At 38.7% G+C, this 23,113-nt stretch overlaps 1 protein-coding gene across 3 annotated transcripts in view; it reads left to right on the top strand.

Moving 5' to 3' along the window:
• Ctnnd2 (catenin delta 2) overlaps positions 1-23,113 on the top strand; it is a 727,532-nt gene that overhangs the window by 234,503 nt on the left and 469,916 nt on the right. Inside the window, exon 1 of one of the 3 annotated variants that reach the window (XM_057789658.1) lies at positions 22,866-23,013. The exons of the other annotated variants lie outside the window; for them this stretch is intronic. The gene's annotated coding sequence lies outside the window, so the exon portion shown is untranslated. Of the gene's footprint in view, positions 1-22,865; positions 23,014-23,113 lie in introns of those variants that run through there. 3 annotated transcript variants of the gene reach the window in all.

The raw sequence follows: 23,113 nt of genomic DNA, 5'->3' as shown, positions 1-23,113 counted from the left end.
CTCAAGATGTAAGCCCTCAGTTACTGCTCCAGTACCATGCCTTCCTGCCTGCTGTCTTGCTCTCTGCCATGATAGTCATGAACTCTCCCTCTGAAACTGTAAGACCCCAGTAAAACATCATAGCATCTTAGCATAGCCATATAAAGTCAACTAAGACAATTACCTTTGCAGAATTATACAAATAAGAATTCAATACAGGGGCAATAAATTGTCTGAAACAGAAAGCTCTGATGCGTAAATAATAAAGGCATCTACTCTTACACCTGAAGGGACTCAGCTTTAGCCTGTCCCTCAGTTCCTGGTTTATTCCTAGGTTCTAAATAACACAGAATTTTTGTTTCTTGAGACATTCCTTTTCTTATTGTTTTGAAGGAGGCCTGGCGTTTCCTTGCAACTCTAAGTGGCCTTCAGAGACATTCAGTGACCTTTCGAAACATTATTTCAAGTTAAATTTCAATAGAATTTCTAAAACACAAAGTTGTGGTGAAGAACCGACTTAAGCTTTGATTTCCTTACTTACACATACTATGTGAGGTAGGATAATTGGTGTATGAATGCCGTCTTGACATTCAAATATAAATAACTCCAAAGCAAAACAAAACTTAATGAAGAAGTCTTGACATTGGCGAAATTTCTTAGAAAATATTGCAGAGAACATGTTGGAGTACTCATACACCTCAGTGCTGTTGGCAATGTGAAGCAGGAAAAGTATGAATTCAAAAATAGATGTCACAGTAGAGAGAGAGTAGCCAGAGAGAATGTCTGTTCCTGGAGATGAGTGGAGTCATGACCCTTAGCGGTTGTCAATTGACCCTTAGAAATTTTGAGAAGTTTAAATTTTTTATCCTTAAAAATGACACTGTAGACTTATTAAGCAATTTAACCTCTAGCTTTTGTACCTATAGTTTTAGTGAATAACTTTTCTTTGTACTTAAATTTACTAAATGAAGATGCCTTGAAAAGGCAGAAGGGTGCATAGTTGAGATTCTGCGTATCTTGGCATAGTTCTGCTTATTTGGGATTTTAGCACTTTAAGGATCTTTTAGAAAGACAGACAAGCTTGATATTCATTAAAAGCAATTAGTGATTACTCCTGACAGTTTCTTGTTTCTACGAAAAACAAGCTTCCAAATATAAAACATGAGTAATAATTTATTGAAAGAAAGAACATATAATCATGCAAGATAATTCACATTCACATGCTCCTTTTGTAAAGTCATCATTCTTTTTATAATCTGAGACATTTTCCTTTTAGATAAGCACTCATTATGGTGTTTTCATGAGTGTAGTGTACGTATACTCTGATCATGTTCGCTGCCCCTGTAATCCTTGTTATTGACCTTCCCCTCCAAATATCTCTTTCCTGGTCTCAAATACAGTCCCTTTAAAATATTTATTCTGATAAGCATGGTGTAAATTATATTGTGTAGCCTCCATAATTACATCACAATTTAATGCTAAGTCTACCTCAAAAAGAAACTGAAAGTTGTAATTAACCTGTTTTTCTGTTAGACTTGTGTTTCTACCTTATGTTCATGGACTAACTCGAGTCCAAACTGGTGTATATATAAGCTGTTTATCTTAAGCAAAGTATGTTTTCCTCAGACAGAGAATAAAGAAGAATATCCTTGTTAGCCTAAGCAAGTATGCAGGCACAACTCAACGAGTAACTGGGTATTCAAACAAAAATATGTCAGTGACTCAAAACTATGGCTTTATGGCAGTGAAGAGAACTGGAACCCCATGGATGATAGAACCTTCAGCAACATATTTTGTTATAATTGATACGGGCAACATCTGTGAGATTGACTCTGTAACTTAAAAGTTATAACTGTCTGTGAGTCCAAAGCCAGTCTGCTCTACAGCCCTAGTTCCAGGACAGCCAGAACTATTACACAGAGAAACCCTGTCTTGAAAAACCAAAACAAAACAGAAAGGAAGGAAGGAAGGAAGGAAGGAAGGAAGGAAGGAAGGAAGGAAGGAAGGAAGGAAGGAAGGAAGTTATGGCCACCAACTAGAACGCAAAGTGTTTACTTTCCTGAGCAAGGGGAAGGGAGTAGATAATTGAAAGGGCTCCCCTGACTGTGAAGGAAACTCAGGCAGTCTTCAGACCTTAACACTTACTGGTTATTCACTCTGAGCTGGTTACTTCTCTTCTCTGTTTACCAGTGTCAAAATGGGAATACTGCTGTTCTCTTGTACAACTCACACTGACTAGGTAAGGGCTTATGGTGAAATTAGCTCTTCTTACAATTACATTGCTTCTGAAATGATGTCCCCCCCCCCAAAAAAAAAAATAAATCTGTACTTGTAAAAGATTATGTAAGACTGACAGGCCCACTGGAATTTCTAAAAATGTGGGGAGCAGAAATGTTGCAGGTCCCAAATTAGTTTGTCCTGAGCCATCTTCAGCCCCATTAATAGCCATTTATGTCTCCTGTTTGTATTTGACCTAATATCCATGTGTCAGTCAAGTAAAATCCTTTTTGGAAAGTGCAAACTGACCCTAGCTTCCACTGACTCCAATGCTAAGAACAGCACCGCACCGTGCAGCCCCGAGGCTTCAGCAGAGAATTTTTCACTTTACTGTGTCCAGCCTACCTGATGTTCCCACCAGTGCGTTTTAAAAATACCTTGACTTATGACTTTCTTCTCTTACTATAAAAAAGACCATGAAACTATTGCCATGTTGGAACATGGAATTTGTGGAAACCTCAATTCATATTTCCAGGTCATGGTTACTCATTTCTGACTCCAGAATAAACTGTCTCTTTTCTTTGAAGTGAGCACTGTGGTTTTGTTTTGTTTTGATTTTTTATGAACACCTTCAAAACTTTTAAGTATAGAGCCTGAAATGCTTAGTATTTCAAGATAAATACACAGGGCCTAGTGAAAATTTTCAGTATTTTCTGCTTGATATCCAAGTGAAATATTTGCCTTTTTTACCTGGACAAGCAGTGAGCTTTTGCTTAAGACTCACTTATGAAGGTCATTTCTATCATTGGTCTGGCTAAGTTTCACTGAGCTTGAGTCCCATGGAATGACCTAGTGATGTCAGTGGAGTGGTGCAGAGGGAACTCAGCAATTGGGCAGCTAAAGTGGTACTTTGTGTCCAGAACAAGCAGTAAAAGTCTGTCCTGGACACTTATATTGTGATCATAAATCAATATGGGAAATACTAGGACTCAAACCAAAATGCTGTCAAATAAATCAGTTCTAAATTTCTGCTTAGATTTAAAGGAGGTCATTGTGTAGGTTAAAGGATTCTCATTGAGGTTTTGTTAGGCAGAAAACTACAATGATAAAAGGTTAATGTGAGCTGACTAAGGGCAAGGAATTTATTCCTTTATTGCCCCGAGTCCACAAAGTATAGATGGATGGGGACCATCTTCGGTTCAAGCTTCACTTGAATGTTAACCCAACCTGGGACTGAGCTAACCTTGGTCTACATACACCATCAAAAAAAGTTCCTTCCTGCTATTTCATTGGTTAGAGGTGCATATTATCCACTATACTGTGAAAAATATAAATTTTATTCATTATAAAGTTCCAAAAATTTGAATGTTATGTTTTCCAAAGTTCAAGAAATGTCAGTGAGCAATGAATAATTCTTTTCACACTTAAGACTGACTGTCCTGGTGACAGGGAGCAGATCCCACAGATTTAGAAAGAAGGTCATACTCTTTAAGAGTACATAATTTTCTACATTAAGTAGGAAAAATAGCTTTAAATATCAACTACTCATAGTTCATATAAAAGGAGAAAAACACTCCTATTTTGTGGGAAGAAAATAAGAAGGTATATTCCTATGTCACATTGACGGATCAGGAAAACAAATGATCAATATGTAAATAAAACTATTAAAAATCAATAATTCATACCCGTAGTGCCAGAGAATGGTACTAATATAATAAAACCCATGGGACATTGAAACTGTAAATTAGAAGGCAGTGGTAGCAGAGGAGAAAGCTGCCTGGATGAGTCATATGTGACTCGGACTTGCAGGAAGGACTAGGGGGAAAGCTGGGCATGGGTAAAAGTGAAGCTCTGTTGGAGTGGAAGGATTGCTTCATTGGTTCAAGAAAGAGATGCTACAGTATGGTTAGGATTTGAAAAAAACACTTGGAGACAGAGAAGTTAAGTAAAAGAAGACAATCCTGTCCCATCCTGCAGACTGCTTCACAGCTACAATGATGTTGATGAGCACAATGATGATTGTGAAGAGGATGATTGTGCCCATGAAGGCGGTTGTGACATCTGCCACCCTGCTGATCACTAAGGTTGACTTGATCATGGATGGCTTAGCCTTACCTCACCCCTCTGTGTGTATCCCAACCCCAAAGCTACTGGCCCTCAGGATAAGGACCTCCCAAGTTAAGGGGTAACCCTCCTTTGGTCAAAGGTGCATGAGTAGCTGTACTCTTTTGTTAAGACCTGCTAACAAGATCATGAGGAAAACATTTCAACCTTTGATGCAAAGTATGTGGTTAAAAATGAAGAAAACTCTCTTCTCTGTAGCAATGGCTTGGAGTTTGGGCAAGAACTTAAGGAAACAAAGAAAAACACTATTGCAGAACTTAAATTTTTCATTATTTATTTACATTTTTGTATGAAGTGTCCCTCTGATGCCCAATATGTTCTTTTGACTTTATGGGTTCAATTTATTCTTCCACCTCAGCCTTTTTGAGTAACTGGATCTATAGACGAGTACTGCACCAAGCTAGATATTTAGAGCAGAGAAGGATGGTTAATTGACATTATTAGCATTCATGGAAATGGTCCAAAGTACAGTTTGCAGTATAGTGGTCAGAAAGGAATCTGCCTGATATATTTTTGTGATGTTCAAGGAAAAGCAACTTAGCTTGAACCCTTCAGTGAAGTTTCTATCCCCCAGGGCTACACTGCTGAAGATATCATTTCCAGAGGTGGGGATGACAAGAACTAGGAAGACCAGGAGGGACTGGGCAGGTATAACAGGAGAACTAACAGATCTGGTTCTGGGGCATGAAATTCAAGAAGTCAGATAAGTAAATACCAAGAGGAAGAGGGAGGAAAATAGTTGGCTGGATGAGCCCAGAGCTCCACGGGGACATTGAACTGAGATGAAAGCCTTGGAAACCATCAGCATATAGATGATATTTAAAGCCTTAGGCCGGTCAGAGATAGCTCTGCATTAATTTCTACTTCTAACTAGGTAGTTTCTGGGTTTCTGTGAATCATGGTGATTCAGAATTTAACAGGACTCTTCCAAGTTTCTGTTGCCTTGAGTCAGTCTATAGTGCATTTAGCACAAAACATTCTATTTCAGAGCTTGTTGCAAATTGTTGGTAAAATTCAAAGTTGCTCCATTTTATGAGAGTATGTTCCCTCTGGGTTTTTTTTCATGCTTTATAATGGACCTGAGAATGTATTATAATGCATAGTGTCAACCTTAAACACATTCTTTGCATGAGGCCTAATTATGTATCAATTTCTGCTTATAGCAGAAGGTATGCTCCTTTTCAAGTTGGAGGGGGTTAGATGCCTGCCGTGTTCACAGACTTTCACCTCGAATTCTGAATTTATGCCATTTGGATTGTTGACAGTTTGACATTTTTAACTGTTATAAGTTAAATAAAACATTACTTGGATAAAGACAAAGACTGCTATGCATAAATGGCTTCTTGTTAAGAATATCAGTAGTTTTCTTTCCATAATTTTTCTTACAGGATTAATAGTTATTTGTACCAATTGAATCTCAATAGATTTTGTCACAGATCATGTAATAAAAGGATTTATTTTGTAAGTCAATTTATGCTTGATAATGAATGCGTGCTTTCTGTTTCTTAAAACTTGAACATTTAAAATGATGATTACTGTTGTAATTGGATGAACAGATTATCTTTTGTTGTCATATTTTTATCTCTTTCATTTATTGTAGTTTGAGTGAAGGCCATCATGCTCAAAATACAACTGGCTGACTACGACAGTGGCCAATTTTCCTACACTGTGTGTGTCCATTAATTTGTTAGGTTTGCTATTGCAAAGTGCCTGTCACTGGGTTGCTTAAACAGCAGCCATTGAACATCTCAATCTGGAAGTCCATTCAGTTCTAGGTATAAGAGCAAATCTGTCTCCCTCTGAGACTGTGAAGGTGTAGCAGCCTCATGCTCCACCCCTGGTCTCTGATGGACTGTAGGCCATTGTGGCTGTTGCTCAGTTTGTAGAAGCATTGTGCTGGTCCGCGTTGTCATATTGGGGAGGCATGCTCGCTGTGTGCAAGTCTCTATCTTACACTCTCAATTCTTACAAGGTCACTGATTTCTTAAGAGCATGCTGAGCTTCCTAATGACCCCTTTTCAATTTTATTACCTCTATAAAGCCTCTGTCTCTAAATATAGTCAAATTTACATGTTCTAGGATCAGGATGCCAAGATTTTTTTCCCCTTATAGTTTAGTCTGTTCTAGTGTGTAGCCTCTTCCCATTCTTAATGCTGATGACTTTCCTGACTTGTAAGTGCACTCTGAAGGCTTTCTCTCTTTATCAGTATTGCTTGGAGCACATGTGCAACTCTACTTTATCATGTATAATTTTCATGTTCATCACACAGCGTATGCCTTTCACCCCTCATGTTCTCGTTGAAATCCAGATGTGTGCTTTCATTTTCAGCTGCAAAACTTCCAGGCATCTCAAGCTCAGGATGCTCAAACTGGATGTTACTTTGTCTCCCTCCCAAAGTTGTCTTCCAGCTCAGCACAGAGCCCTCTGAGCCCCTAAACTCCATTCTAACATGACCTGTCTAAATTCTCCTTTCCCTTAGTCCTTTCCGGTGTGACCGTACTGCTAGCTGGCTTTGTATTGCTGCTCTATCCAGCTGTAACTACAATTGTGGCACAAACTCTTGCTTGGGCCAAATAAGATTTTTTTTTTTTCTCTGAAGAGCAACATGACCCTCACTGGCCTGAAGTCAAGGTTCAGTAAGTGTATTAGATTCCTTTCTGGAGGTCTAGCACAACGCCCCTTTAGTTTCAGAGGTTGTTGGCTTACTTAGCAGTGTTATCCAGTACAGGTGTGGGGGTCTCTGATCCCTTGGTGTTTGGGTGCTAAATATCATCACCACATTGTGGTGGCGTGAATGAATGCAGACAGATTATATAGATATATACAGCTTTAATAAGGAAATAGACTTACAGGACCACAGGTTCCCGCGGCGGAGCAAAAGAAAAAGGGGCTGCTGGGATCACGCCCAGCAGATTTATCTGTAAACATTAGCCCGAGGCTAACACGCCCCCAATGGGTGGGGCTATGTCCCTACACCACATGGCGAGACTACCTATGTCTTTTGGCTCTCTTCTCTTTGACATCATCTCTATCAACTCGGGTCTCTTCTGTACTACTCTGACTGAAGCCAGACAGCATCTTTGATGTCTGTGGGATCCTGTGATTTAATTTGATTAAGCAGGATGATTCTAAAGCCTTCCTGTTTTATGTCAACTATCTAGAAAGCTTAGCTAATTTCAAAGCCCCTTCACAGTAGAACCCAGGTGAGTGCTTAATCGTCTAACTGTGAATGAGGGGATGTAATTCTTCCACTAACAGCAGACTTTCCTCGTTAGTTCCATGCTGACACAGTCCATCTTCTCTACTACAGCCACCCCAGTTCCAGTCCCCACTGTTTCTGGGTAATTACAGTAGCTTCTTTTATCATTCCCTATATGATTTCTCTAACTAGTAGGTGGGCTTATTCTTTTCTAAAACAATACCTGTAGATCATGAAATTTAGGAATCTCTTCTGTCTTCCTCTGTAAAGCAATCGAGACTGCACGAGCAAAGGAGAACTAACCTGGGAATACAAATGCTTGAAAACATGTGATAGTAACCGTCTTCTTATCTTTACTACCTATAAATGATAGGACAGTAACTAACTATTTGTGAACTCTATTTTAATACTGGACACTTCTCAATTCAAAAGGAAATGCTCTTTTAATCTGTTAGGCCATGATTAAATTCTTACTGTAGGAAATTCACTGCAGAAATGAACAGATCGATTTGCTTAGCACAGCTAGAACAGTTCCTAGAAGAAGCAGTGGGAGGCAGGTATTGCTTCCCAGCTAAAGTGGACTGTACACCGTTTGTAAGTGTGGTCACATCTGTCAGCTTTTTTATCCCTCAGTAAAGTGTCCATAACAAAGCAAGACATGAATAACTGTGAATTAGTGAATGAATGAATAAGAAAATAAAATTTCTTAAGGTAATAATTCATTTGATTATATAATAGACTTCTGTATAATTCATCCCCAGATTAAGCTCTGCCTGTATTTATTGCCTTTTATTTTTAAGGAGCATAATCTTCCTGGGTTTAAAAAATAATGTGATAATAAAACTGCGTATTGCTAAGTCTATAATTAGCCATTTCTCTGGATTTCTTTGAGTTTGCAGTTTATTTCAATTCAAAGCAGATATATGGAGGGATAACCTTGGTGATCTAAGGACAAAAGTTTTGGGGAGAGCCCTGTAGTACATCAAGTCTTCATAGTGAAACTGGAAGACAGTATTAAGTTTGAAAACAGTCTGCAAGTACCGCATTAGAAAGTAAAATGCAGCTCAACTAATTGTGTTTGCTGCCTAGGATGGCATGTTGGCATGTTCTGAAACTTATGACATTTAACAATATATTGTGAGAACCACAGCTGATGGTGTTAACCCTAAAAAGTTAGATATCTAGTATGTTAACTGTAGATGGAACCCTGCTGGGATTTACAGTCTAAAAGCATCCTAGCTGATGGTGAGTGTGAGCTCCATTTTAGAATTAAAGGCACTAACATTCAACAATTTGCTGTGTTGTTAACACACCTATTGTGAAGTCTTCTTCTCTGTTCCTCTTCAAAGAACGATATACAACCCTCTGTACTTAGCGTTCCACTTAAATTGCTGATTTATTTATCCTTACTAAGGTACCCCAGCAAATCATTAACATTTCCTGCGATGTACCAGGTCCATCCTCTCACTGATGCTGTGCAGAGATGGTGTCTTTAATACTATCAGCCTCATAAGGGAAAAGCAGTATTAAGGTTTAGTGGCTTTTATTTCAGTATTTAAGAAGAAAGTGAACTTGTGCACTCATTTCTTGCTCATTTCTGAATTTTGTAAGTCTATTCCATTAGCGTTCTCAGTGGTTTAGCATGTCACTCCTCCATCCTGGACAGTTGACTGGAAGCGACACACTGATCTCTCTGGCCAAAGGGCAGTGGCCTTGTTTCTTGCTGCTACTGCCGAGAAAGTGTTTGACTAGCACTGTGGAGTGTCACCGTGATTATTATGCGTACTGACATGCGGCCCAGGGGAACTTGACTGAGGAGAAGTATTCTTTTGTGCTTCTTTGAATTCCCAGATCTTTCCAGATGACAAAAACAACAGGACTCTTCTTGGTACCAACAATGAAAATAAGTAACTCACACACACTTCTCCCTATAATTTATAATTATACTATGTTAATACAGAAGCAGTGAGGCATTGCTGTGAGCAGTTCCCAGCATTAAAAGTTAAATTATTGTAGTGGAGCCGTTTATAATAACATGATGGATAAAAGGAGAAATGTTCTTCATTTTCCTAAGAAGAGAAGAAGACTCCTTCACTGATTTCTGTTGGTCTAAACTCCTAGAGTGTTATTGCTGCTGCCAGAACCATGGGAACAATGGATTATTAGGAGAAAGAGGCTCTCTTTTCACCCTTTTGAAAATTTTACTGGAAATTTCTGCATGTGGGATTAGAGGCAGTTGGCAAATGGTGTAAGATGCAATAGAACCAATGTGTGTTCTCAATAAGCAGACCTGACTACCTAGTTATATATTAGTAGGTACCTGCATATTGTCTGTAGTGTTAGCCTGGCAGTTTATTCCCCAAATAAGAATGCTGTGGTGATGGCTCTGCCCCAGGTCCTCTGTGTGTGCCATGGCCATTAGCTTGCTGTTTTTGTGGATCTCCTAACATTGAGAACGGGTGTGTCTCTGACTCTTCTGCCTGCTCTTGGAACTCTTTTTCTCCTCTTGAGTTGACTTGCCAAGCCTTGAGAAGAGGACTTTTGCCTTGTGATACTGTATCTTGTTATACCATATTTGGTGGTTGTCTCTGGGAGGCCTGCTCCTTTCTGAAGGGAGTCAGGGGATGGGAGAAGTGAAGAGAGGGGAATCTGTGGTTGGGATGTATTGCATGAGAGAAGAATCTATTTTCAATTATAAAGAAAACGAATGCTGTGGTGGTGTAAATTAACATAGTTATTAAATTCACAATAACTTTCTAGTTTTGGATATTAATAAGTCCCTGAAAGATTATTGAGAATATCAAGTGATGATTTATTTCAGATCATTTTGTAAACCATGAGATGGGAGATATATTCATGTATTATTATAATGATAGATTTTCTCATTTAGAAAATTATAACTTCCTAAAATCATAATGACTTCTAAGAACTAAAGAATTAAATATTTCCAATTAAATCTAATAAAATAATTTAAATAAATTTAAAATGATTAGAGATTTTCAAACACATCACATTAAAATTTAACATCTAAATTTTATTTTTAATAGCTTGAATTAAATCTATTTCAGTTAGTAACATGATTATTTAGAAAAAAAATTCACAAAAAATAAAATTCATGTAGAAAAATATACTATTCATTGTCTACAGTAATAAAAGACATCATCAGTACAGAGTAGTGGGGACAACAAACTAATCATTTTTATTAGGTCACATGATTAAAAGTGTCTGCTATGGAGAAAAGGAATCACCTGTGAAACTACTTTTCTATAGTTATCAATTATCTATTAGTCAATATTATGAATACATGCAATGTGTTCTAACGTGTTCTGACATGTACATATGAGAGCACATTGTTACATATTCTTTAGTTAGACTTTAATATCAGAGATGAGTTGCTTCAGAATATGTCTATGTCTGTGTGGGGGACTATGAGAACAATAGGCATTGGACACAGGATTCTTTGTGCTTCGTTAATTTGATTCAGGCTGTACCTTTGGGCTTCCAGTGGCATCAGCAAACAAGAACTGTCAGATCTCTTCCCAGCATCCGCCCACGTGTTCCTCATGAATTCTTTCCCCATCAGCCTTCTCATTTCCTTTCTATTCCTGCCTTGGCAATTGATGGCATTTCTTTCCAGATCAAACCTTTCATTAGTACTATCATTGTCTGTAACTGTTCTGCTCAATAATTTTGAAATAATAATGCCCTGTGCTAGAATTCATTTAAAAAATTTGTTCATTTGTTGGCATATTGTTCTACTTTAATAAACAAAGCACAAGATATATTAATACATGTCATGTATAGAAAAATTTAGACACATATTATTCAAAAGCTATTTTTAACTTTATTGTCTCTCAATTAATATTTCTTATTTAGGACTCAGTGAATACTTTCCATAAACTGAATGCACCCCACATAAACAACATATATATTCATAAATGTGTATATGAATATATATATATTTAAACTCCTACCCGGTTGCTCCATAGTATCAGCTATATGTATATCATCTTGATAATAACTACTTCATTGACTGTCTTGGACAGTCAGCAATATTAGATGAGGGAATTTGAGTCACATACTACGATCATAGATCATTTCAGCTCAAACCTATAGTTATGGTTGTACTTCAGAGACAAAAAATCCACCACAGTATTTAAGACTTCCCAAAGAGTAGTTATGGTTGATTCATATGATGCCAATTCCTAACTGGAGCTCCTTAGAGTATAACTGAAGGATCACCTGGATGAGAAGAGAATGCCATCAACAAAACACATAATCCTCCACCTGGAGGTTCCCAGGCACAAAGTTCAACTCTTAAGATGTTAGATGACTGAGTCCATGTTCTGTCTCTCATCATTGAAACAACTCAGTCATCAAATAATATGTTGTTCAATATTATCAACACATAAAACGTGTTGACTCGAGTTCTTTTTTGTACATATACCACCATGATTGTCACATGATCTTCCGTTAGTCTTTAATTTCAGAGATGAAATGCTTTAAGGTATGTATCTGTGTCTATGTATAGGATTCCATGCCTAAAATTCCAAGTGCAAATTCTAGTTGCCCTGAAAGTTCCAGAGCTGAGCTCTGTGGAGAGCCAAGAGAGCCTTGAATGAATGTTTAAAGATCAGATGAAGTTCTGAATGGAAGTGTGTTGTTCACATGGGCATGACATGTTAGACCCAAAACCTTGCTCCCAAGGTCTTTAAAGTGTGGCAAAATCTCTTTCTGGTCTGAGTGTCAATGCTTTTAGCGTGGGTAGACACTAGCAGCTGCCACCTTCTCTTTCCAGATGTTTACAGCATGAGACTTTTGGACTAAGAGTCAACCTACCAATGATTGGCTAAGTCATCCTCCATCTGTGTACACAACAAACATGCTCCTGTTCTGCATGTTTCCTAGTACTTGAGCACATGTCTGTGCTGCTCCCTGCCTTTCTGTACGTGTGTCTGTGTGCTCATATTTTCTTCATTCTCTGCTGTCCCGCATGAGGTGAAGCAACAGTTGTGCTAGACACATTGTCAGGTATATTTTATCCTTGACCCCTATTGATCATAGCTGATTAGAGGACCTGATTTCCGTATGAACTTTAGGAATTAGCAAAAGTGAAGAGAAAGTTCAAAAACAAAACAGAATTTTATTTCTTTTGTCAACATGGATGTAGTATTTTGAGAAAATGAAACACATAGCAAAAATACTCTTGGAATTGTGACAATTTCATATGCAATAAATTAGTAAAAATCCCCCCAATAATTTTATTAAATTGGAATACATAGAGCTGTTGAAATGGTTTGAAAGATAAGGACACTTGTCACTAAGCAGGATGATCTGAGTTCAATCCCTGAATAAACATGATGGAAGAAGAAGAATTCCTAAGTTCACAGAAACTTACTTTGCCTCTCTCTACCATACAATATACATACACATCATACATAACTGCACTTATAAAAGTTAAACATCATAAATCCTGCTGTGTTAAAAATCAGTAACTATACAAGTGCTGTTAAAAATCTATCAGAGGTAAAAGGTCTGCTGCAAATGACATTTCTTCCAGCTTTGAAGGAACTGTAGCATCCTGACGTGCAAGACAGACTGATGAGTATATTTTTGTTGGAGTACACACTTCCTTTTGTTTTGTGTGTGTGTGTGAGAGAGAGAGAGAGGGAGAGAGAGAGAGAGAGAGAGAGAGAGAGAGAGAGAGAGAGAGAGAGAGAGAGAGGGCATGTCATGAACAGATACTAATGAAAATGTGCAGTAAAGGTATCTACTTTTGACTGTGTCCCATGCTTTCGTATGCATTAGCAGAGATTATTTGGCTCTTCACCTTCACTCCTGTTATTAAAGGACTAAGTGGCAGACACTGCGTCTCTTCAATTTGCAAACCTTTCTACAGGAGGCTTATTTAAAGGAAAAAGCAGATATGTTTCCTTTCATTTAAGGAAATGTAAGTGGACCATTCAAATGTACTTATACACAGGATTTTAAATTTTGGGGTATGTTGTGTGGCTTTCACTGTGTCTAAAATGACTGGAGAAATCATGTTTGTTGAGAAATTGCTTAGTGGATAGATTGGAAGGGAGACAGTCACAGCTGTTCATGCCAAGGGAATTTGGCTGATATTGACGGAACTGGAGGCTCTCACAAGAACTGTGCTGTGTTCTGCTGGAAGTGGAAGGGAAATTCTGAGCCTTCAGCATCATGTGAACATTTTAAGAGCAAAATCAATACATCTGAGGTGTGACTCCTACGAGACAGACTGAAAACTTCCTGAGTGAGCCCTGGTCTCTAATGGGCAAGACCCCTGAGCTGCTAAAATTCAAATAGAGCTTTTTCCACGTGAAATCTGTGTGATATGGGAAAAAATATTTAATCACAGAATCTGTTTTTTTTATTGGTGAAATGAGGTCATAATCCACTTCATTGGAATGTGTTCATAAATGTGGAAATTCCCATGTTGTGCGTAAGCTGTTGTTTTGATGTATCTTAAATACTGCTATTTCCTGTCTTATAAGCAGGTATGTACAGATGTGCTTTCAGTAGCATAAGGCATAAGTTACTCTTGATAGCCAGAAAAATTACCTGTCCAAGAACACTAATTATTCTTTTCTTGGTTTCATTATTCTTTAGATATTTTTTTTTGGTCCAGGATGTTTATAAGTAAATAACTCACCTTATAGACTGGGGCCTGCTTATTTTAAAGCCAGACCAAGAGTTAAAAGACATAGCATAGACAATCAGAGCTAAATGAGCCTTCATTTTCATTCAGTACTCGTGTGAATGTAGTTCTCAAATGCCAAGTTGTCCCTCCATCCTCAGTGCACTGGAGATACCAAGGGACAGATGTCAGTATTTAGGAACTCTACAGAACTGAGAGCAAATCAAAGTGGACACTTACTAATTCAGTATTAATCCTAGAACCAGCATAAATTGTGGCATACAGTTGGCTCCTGGTGTCTTAGATGTGTGTGAAAATTTCAGGAATGAAGAAAGATACATCAGAGTCTTATAGAAGAGGCTTCAAAATTCACAAAGGATGATGCTATGAGTATATCAACAAATGGCAAGGTTCTGCTCCCACTGTGGGTCGTGTTGAAGTTGTATAGAGTGCTACCACATATGAGCAAAAGTTTCCTTGTGTGTTGGACTGGGGAGGGACCTGTTCAGCAATGGCACATGTTTAGGGCAGAGTTTGACTTAGGGATATCTTCCCCAATTATTTTTCCACCTTATTTTGTGACAGGGTCTCTCATAGAGCCCAGTTCTGACTGATTAGCCACACTGTCTATCCCACACGCTAACGGAATTCACCCCTCTCTGTCCTAAAGCACTGGAGTCACAGATGTAGGGCAACATGCTCTATTTTTATGTAGAAGCTGGATATTAGCTCTGTAATGGTCTCATGAAATCTTGTTTCACCTGCACAAAGTCTCATGTCATGAGCACCTCATTTCTTCATGCTTGCACAGCGAGCACTTCACATACCAGTCGTAGCCCTACCTCAAAGTTATTTCATTGCAAATCAGTTTGATCTCATTGAATCTAGTACCCTAAGGTACTCCACATACAACTAATCCTACTGTAAGATGGAGAATGTACTTAAGGGTTTATCTTGGCTATCTAAGAAGAAATGTAACAGAGTATAATTTTATGAAGGATTGATAGTAGGCTGCTTGATAGTGTTATTGGATTTTGTGTATTTGGTCTTTTAACCAAAGACCATCAACCTAAAGGATAAAGAGAATACTAAAGTCCAAGAGTTATGGGAATGCAGACCTTGTTTATTCCTGCACCCTAATGACTACAACACCATCATTCCAGTCCTCTACACTTAGCTGTCCGAGGTGAAAGTTAACTCTTGAGATAGGGGACAGACCGTCCTGGCATCTGCTCAAGTACTACATAACCTACAGGGAATAGGTCTACACATATACTTATGTAAATATGATCTGATATATTGAGTGGTAGTACGTTTTCAAGAATTTACTCATACTTGTTTTAAAGTGTTTCTTTTCTTCTCACCGTGGGTTCTGTGCATGTGTGTGCCTGCATGCAAAAATCGTTTTCAAATGGTCCCTTTCGCCAGGGTCTTAGCCAAGCACACTGTGTGAAGAACTTAAAGTGCTCGGTCATGTGCGCTCTCCTATTGGTATTCCTCCAGCGCCCTGGCCAAAGGCAACAGAATAATATGTAAATCCAAGCGAAGAAACAGGGCTTACTCTGTTCTGACAGGGTGTTACTCATGATCACCACTTTATATAAATGTTAGAAAGTATAAGAATAAAGAAATGAGCTAAGTATGCAAAAAATAGAAACAAATGTCATTTTTGATGCTACGAGATTAAAATGCAGTTGTTAGCAATCGGATGGACTGAGTTTTCTTCAAAGATAATGTCTTAAATACGCACTTTGGACATAAAGAGTAAAATATAGTAGACTTTCTCCACCCAGTTGTAAACAGAAAAATTGGCTTAGTTGTGCCACAAGGAAACTGTCTTTTGTAATTTAAAACTGTATTACCTTCTGCCAGTGCTTTCCTACGTGTGTGCCTGTGTGGATATGTGTCAAAGAATGAGAAAGATGGGAGAGGGGACGCCTCTACAAGTGGGAATCCTACATTTGTTATATTTCTATTATTTGGTAGAAAATCATATATTAAGAGTAAACCCAGCACGGCTTTCTGTCATGCATTCAGTAGTCTAGGAGTTCTAGTCTTCAACTTTTATTTTTCCTGAAAACACAGGTCACGGATTTCACGGACTAATTATGTATGACATCAAGAATGCTGAGGGGTCAAGGACGTACTGCCAGGATGGTCGAGTTCAAATCCTGCTTGAGAAACCGAGAATGCCCCTAACACGGTGAAATTAGTTTCATGCCAGGACGGAGAGCTACAACTAGCGTTGTTTGTTAAACTGTCATTGTTGGAGCTTTACTTTGAAATAAATGAAGGAGAGCATGTAATTTGCTTAGTGTGAGGTCCTAGATGGAATGAGTACTAACGGCAACATATGTGATTAGGGAGATTTACAATTTTCTGCATTCTTCTTGACAGAGTTCTAGTTTACCCCGATTGACAAACATGAGCTCGTGGAGGAAGGCATACAATTGTAGTCTCAGTAACCAGAGACTCGCCTTGTGTCTAGTGAGCTCTCCATAGCTCAGGGAAGCCAGGGATCACACTGGACTCTGGTTTTATCTGAGAAGGTCACTGATAAGTCCTAGGCAGAAGTCCGACACGGTTTTCAGCTTCTTTCCTCTTTTCTCCTTTCTGTCCCTTCACCATCTCCTACAATCTGTCTTGTCCATGGACCGCAGAGATAACTGCAGGCCTCCGTATGAAACGCTGAGCCAGCTCCAGCACGGTTATTCCTTGCAATTGTTTGTTACAGCACCACCCTTCTGTAGACTCTCCATGGCCCTTGGAAGGCCAACTCAGTCATTTGACTGTCCATCACGTGTCATTTTATAACATAGACTTTGGAAGGAGAATGAATAGAATTATAGACTCTTGTGGAAGAATGTTTATTCTCAACAAAATGGAAAGACAAAATTTCTGGGAAGATGTAAGCTAGGAAAAAAACTCGTAGAAATATAAAAAGTCGTATTAAACAGAAAATTTACACGCTGATGTAGCACTTAATTATAAATCACTACAAAGCCACCTGCTTGTAATATCAGGTGTTAGCTTTCAGTGTTAGTCATACTTCTCTTCCTCTCTGAATGTACAATTAAAAGATAAAGTCAAGTCATTAAATATAACTTTGTTTCTGTCATGGTATGTGAAGGCCACAGCATACCGAGTTATTTTTGAAATTGATGATCCTGTATTACGTGATAGCTATTATTCTTCCCCTGAGTTCTGTTTTTAGTCTGTATAATCTAAAATAATTTTTTTCAGTGATATTGCTAAAAATCTCTGAGGTTATAATGTTTTGGTTGGTTTTTTTTATTACTCGTATATTTAGTGGCTAAATAATGCTCTAGTTTTCAAATGCACATTCCTGCTATAGCCTCCAAAAATCTGGCATTGAAAGTAATTTAGGACTTAAAATTTTAGTAGTATATGTTTTAGTCTTTATGCCAAAATGGGTGTGATATAATTTCTGATATGTAATGAGACATATAACATAATTTCTGATATACACCGAGACATATGACATAATTTCTGATATACCCTGAGACATCAAAGTCCTCATTCAACTTCTGTCTATGGAATGTTTGCTATGGATTTTAACTATTAATGTGTCTTGCATTACCTGTAAACTTCTAGAAATACCTAGTAATTAGCATGATTAAGTCATCTGGTATGTATAAAATAACATGATTAGCATATATTCATTTTTCATAGTAATGACTTTAATGACATTTTTATTCAAGTTTATCATGTACATTGGCTGTATTCACTCATGAATTATGTTCCCATACTCACTCCCCTGGGACTTTATTTCTGTGTGCAGCACACAGATATAAAAGTTCTTTGGGTTCACCTTCTTATTTAGCTTCTCTAGGATCACGAATTGGTCCAAACCAGGAGCAGAAGGAGAGAGAGCACGAGCAAGGAACTCAGGGCCATGAGGGGTGCACCCACATACTGAGACAATGGGGATGTTCTTTCGGGAACTCACCAAGGCCAGCTGGACTGGGTTTGGAAAAGCATGGGATAATACCGGACTCACTGAACATAGCGGACAATGAGGACTGCTGAGAAGTCAAGAACAATGGCACTGGGTTTTGATCCTACTGCACATACTGGCTTTGTGGGAGCCTAGGCTGTTTGGATGTTCACCTTAATAGACCTGGAAGGAGGTGGGAGGTCCTTGGACTCCCCACAGGGCAGGGAACCCTGACTGCTCTTAGGACTGATGAGAGAGGGGGAGTTGATTGGGGGAGGGGGAGGGATATGGGAGGTGGTGGCGTGGAAGAGACAGAAATCTTTAAAAAATAAATAAATTAACAAATAAAAAAAAGTTCTTAAATCATCAGGAACAGCAGGCTTGCTATCATTTGTCCAGACTCAGTCTTAATGTCATATATGGCTTCTGCGGATGTGTGTTCTTGGTTGAGTAGTAATCTACTCTGCACATATGTCCCTCTGCATCTATTCTAGTTAGCAGACACCAATTACTGTAGCATAAAGACTGCTGGGAGCATCTCAGTAAGTGAGGTCTGGTGTGCTGGCATATGCATAACAGGTGCTCCTTTTTCTTTAATTCATCAAATTTAATTAATAGTTACATAGTTTATATTTATTCTATTTTATTCATAGAAACATGAAAACACAAATTAAATATGGTTCCTGTTTTCCATTGTTTTGTTGTTGCCAAATCACGGGATTCCTGTGTTCTCCTAGTTTTCCAAGGTTACTATTTGTTCCTTTGTTCTGATGGCTGAGTGTGGGATTCTGCCTTGGAACTGTATCTCTAGCTTCTGAAAACTTTGTTTGTTTGTTTGAAGCTGTTAAGTTTTGTTGAATTTGTCATGAACAGTTATTAACTCATGGGTGTTTAGGATTTCCCTTCAACCGTTTTTATATACTCTCACGAGCTGGAGTCATTCTACTTCGTGTGAACACGGAAAGAACCAAACACCAAAATAGTGGTGGGAATATAAAATTCTATTCATCATCATGCTAGGAGCAGAGTATGCCTGATATTGTGATATGTTGAATTTAGGTGTATCTTTCCTGATAACAGAAGAATGCATATTTAATTTATGAAGGACAGGACGGGCAAGGACAGTGCATTGAGAGGGGAGGCTTAGATTCCTAACTGGAATCTTCAACTGAAATGCCAAGTGATAAAGTCAATAAGAAAGGGACACCATGGGCAGGGAACCTCAGTTCAGACGCCTGTGGGATGAAACTCGTTTGAGACTGGGACTGGAACTGAGGAGGGCACAAGAGCTGCAGCATCAGTTGACAGCCACCTCCCCAGTTCTGTGCACTGTACCCTTCCATTCCAGTCTGCTCTTATGGACATCAGTTAAAATAGATTTTCCATAATGCAAATAATATATCAAGGAGTTTAAAGATTACTATGCTGGTGCTACAAATTTAAAATGTGGAAATAAATCAGAGAGTAGAAAGAGATCTAGCAGTGTACCAAAGATTCAGAAATTATAACTCCAGAACAAAGCATTGCTTCCAAGTGTAAGACTATGTTCATCATCATAACCTAACAAACTTAGAATCGTGAAAATATGAATCAAAGTAGACATAAGGCAAGGTATGAAAAGAATAACTGAACTCATGGGAAATAGAATAGTAGAGAAAGAAATAAACCCTTTGCCCGAGTGAAACTGTCTCAGAAGCATCAAAAGAAATGGCAGACATTGGAGGAGCGGAGGAAATAAAGCAGGAAGAAGAAGAGCAGCCAAAGAAACGTGGTAGAGACCAAAGAGAGTTGGCTGGGAGAAGGCCCATCAGCTGTTACAGCATTCCTTACCTGTCTCCGCTGTTTACAGACAGGAAATAGCCAGCTTTCCACACCTTTCCTTCAGGGCTCAGTGTTGGATGGCATCAGGATGCTTCCCTTAGAATGACTTGGGATAAAAACTCTTGACTTACTGTGCCTATGTTTGAGTTCTATACCTACGAAACCTGACAGGATCCCAGAAACATATTCACAAAGATTCAATGCATGGTGTAGCAGCTGTTGGAGACTCTTCCCTTCTGGGATTATGTAATGGGAATTTGCCTTCCTTGAAGGCAACTGAAAAGCCATCTCCAATAGGCATTAACAGAAAATAGACTCACATGGACGGTTTTCACAAAACTTTCCTGAAAACAGTACCAAAAAAAAAAAAAAAAGAAGAAGAAGAAAGAAAGAAAGAAAGAAAGAAAGAAAGAAGAAAAATAAAAGCAAGTTAAATTGAGATGAGAAATTTAGATTTGGAGATGCAATTATACTAAAAACACTATTGAAATTGGAGTGGAGAAATTTTGGCCTGGAACTGTAATATAATCTATGAAATTATAACTGGTCACTTTTGTTATTGTTTTGGTAGCTTTGATGGGGCGTTAGATTCAGGACCCTGATGGCTAAGAAGGTGTTCTGTAACTGATTTAACATGCAGCTTTAAACGTGTGCGTGTGTGTGTATGTGTGTGTGTGTACACACAAGTATATGCATGACTATGGAATCCTCAGGAAAGCCTCTGCCGTGTGTTTTTCAGGTCATGGTTTTGTTTTTTGTATTTTGTTTTGTGTTTTCTTTCCCCCCTTGAGACAGAGTTTCTCATTGGTGAGAAACTCACTAACTAAAGTAGGCTGCCTGCCAACAAGCCCAGGGTCCATCTTGTTATCACCTCCCCTAAACGGATTTAACACACCTGGATTTTAAAAACCTACTTCTGGGGCTTAAACCAGGTAGACTTTACTACCTAAGCTATTCCCACAACTTTTAATTTTATATGCATGTGTCATGTATGTATATGATGTGCACATATGATATATGTGATGTGTGTGTGTGTGTGTGTGTGTGAGAGAGAGAGAGAGAGAGAGAGAGAGAGAGAGAGAGAGAGAGAGAGAGAGATGGCACACAAGTGCAGAGCTTATATATAGATGTCAGAATAGCCTTCAGTGTTAACGCTTGTCTCCCACCTTATTTGAGAAAGGCTCACTTTAATTTTTGCTGCTGCACTGGGAACATCAGGATAGCTAGCCTGTAAATTTTCAGGAACTCACCCATCTTCACCTTCCGTGGCTGGTATTATGCTGGGATTACAGATACATGCTACCTGCTTCAGTTGATGTAATATGGGCTATGGGAATTGAAACCCAAGACTTCCTGCTTTTGCAAGCCCTTTACCCACCAAACAGTCTCTTAAACCTTGATGTTTTAATAAGCTTGCACTGTTTTTAAAAAAAAAAAATCACAGTTTCATTTTACAAGGCCAGTATGTGTTTTGGTTTGAGTGAGAGTGGCCTCCATAGGTTGCTTGAATACTTGGTCCCTGATTGGTAGAGCTCTTTGGGAAGGATTAGAGGTGTGGTCACATAGGAGGAGGAGTGTCCCTAGGGGCAGGCTTGGAGGTCTCAAAAGCCATTGTTATTCTCAGCTGACTCTCTACTTTGTGGCTGTGTCTCAAGATAGGAGCTCTCAACCATTATCCCAGCCTCCATGTCTGCCTCTCACCATATTCCATGCCATGATGGTCATGGACACTAGCCCTCTGAAACCATGAGCCCAAAATGAAATGTTCTCTTTTATAATTGCCATAGTTATAGTGTCTTATCACAGCAATAGAAAAACAATCAAAATACCACACTTAGTGCTTGTATGAACTGACTTTAGATTGCACATCGATAAGATGGGCAGTTGTAATCTTTCTGTTATGCTTCAGCCAACATCATCCTGAGAGCTTATAGTTGTCTCCAGTTATAGAGTTAAAGAAAGCGCCCCTGGATGTTCACAGCAACCTCGTTACGTAGGGGTGCAATCTCAGTTGCAAGTAACTTTCTTTGGCTCATCTAGTTATAAAGTCGAACTGCGGTTAATTTGGCCCACAGTTCAGTGAAAATTCTTTTAAAGCTGCAGCATTTGTTTTTGGCTAAAATTGAGCGAATAAGATCCTGTTAGAGGTATACAATAGCTATAGGGGGTGAAGGATTATGTTGATATGTAAAATTTAGCTCTAAAGTCAGCATCTAGACAGGTTTCTTTTCGGTACATTTGGTGACCGCCTTAAATTTTTGCCTCATTTTATTCTTTTGGCTTGCAACCTCATTTCAAAGCCCACAATAGTAAGAATAAGCACTTGCTTATCCAGCAGCTGTCCATCTCTGAAACCAGCATGGTTTTGGCTATATTATGAAGTAGGTACAATTTTGCCTTTTAATTCACCCAGGAGTCAACATCTAGAATTGGTATGCGAATCTTATTTTATAATCTTTGCTTTTTTAAAAAAAAAAAATGGGTTGATGCTGTTTTTGTTTGCTCTGTTTCTTCGGATTCAGATAAGGATAGCTAAGAACCCAGGTACAAATCTGGGGCAAGAGAGAGGAAAATTGGAAAACTAGAATTTGCTAGGCTGGCTAGTGGGAGGGTCCTTTTGTGATGAAATGTTGCATAAATAATGCCGGTGGGGGTCTAAATTCACTGTTGCCATGGAGACCTTTGTGCCTGGCTGAACTCTATTCTTTTCTCTTTTAAGATAGCCACCACTAGCGCTATCTTGTGCTTCTTGCTTTGCTTTCTCTTAACACTGTTAGCTAGTGGAAGCAGAAATTAAAGTGTGGAAATTCAACATCCTGACTTTCCCAGGACTGCTGTTCTCTGCTTCCTTGGACTTTGAGCTCCTCTGCTTGTCTGTAGCCTTCTTTCCAGGAGGGAGGAGCAGGTGGGGAGAAAGCCTGAAACAGCCCGCTCTGTGCCCGGCAAAGGAGGGCATTGCATCTCTTCTTCATCTTTAGGACGGGTGGACTTTCCTGCCTGGATCACTGTGTTCAAGTGTTTAAGGACCCTTGATTTGCAAAGGTCTAGCAAAGGTAAAAGAAACAAAATAAAACTAACCTCATTTGGCTTTCCATCGCTTTCGTGATGATCGTTTTGTTTCTGTGATGCTTTTCAAGTTTTGTAACTGCGAAA

This window comes from Chionomys nivalis, chromosome 15, assembly GCF_950005125.1.
Source record: "Chionomys nivalis chromosome 15, mChiNiv1.1, whole genome shotgun sequence".
Classification (NCBI taxonomy): domain Eukaryota; kingdom Metazoa; phylum Chordata; class Mammalia; order Rodentia; family Cricetidae; genus Chionomys; species Chionomys nivalis.
This window is presented reverse-complemented; position numbering and strand designations above follow the sequence as displayed.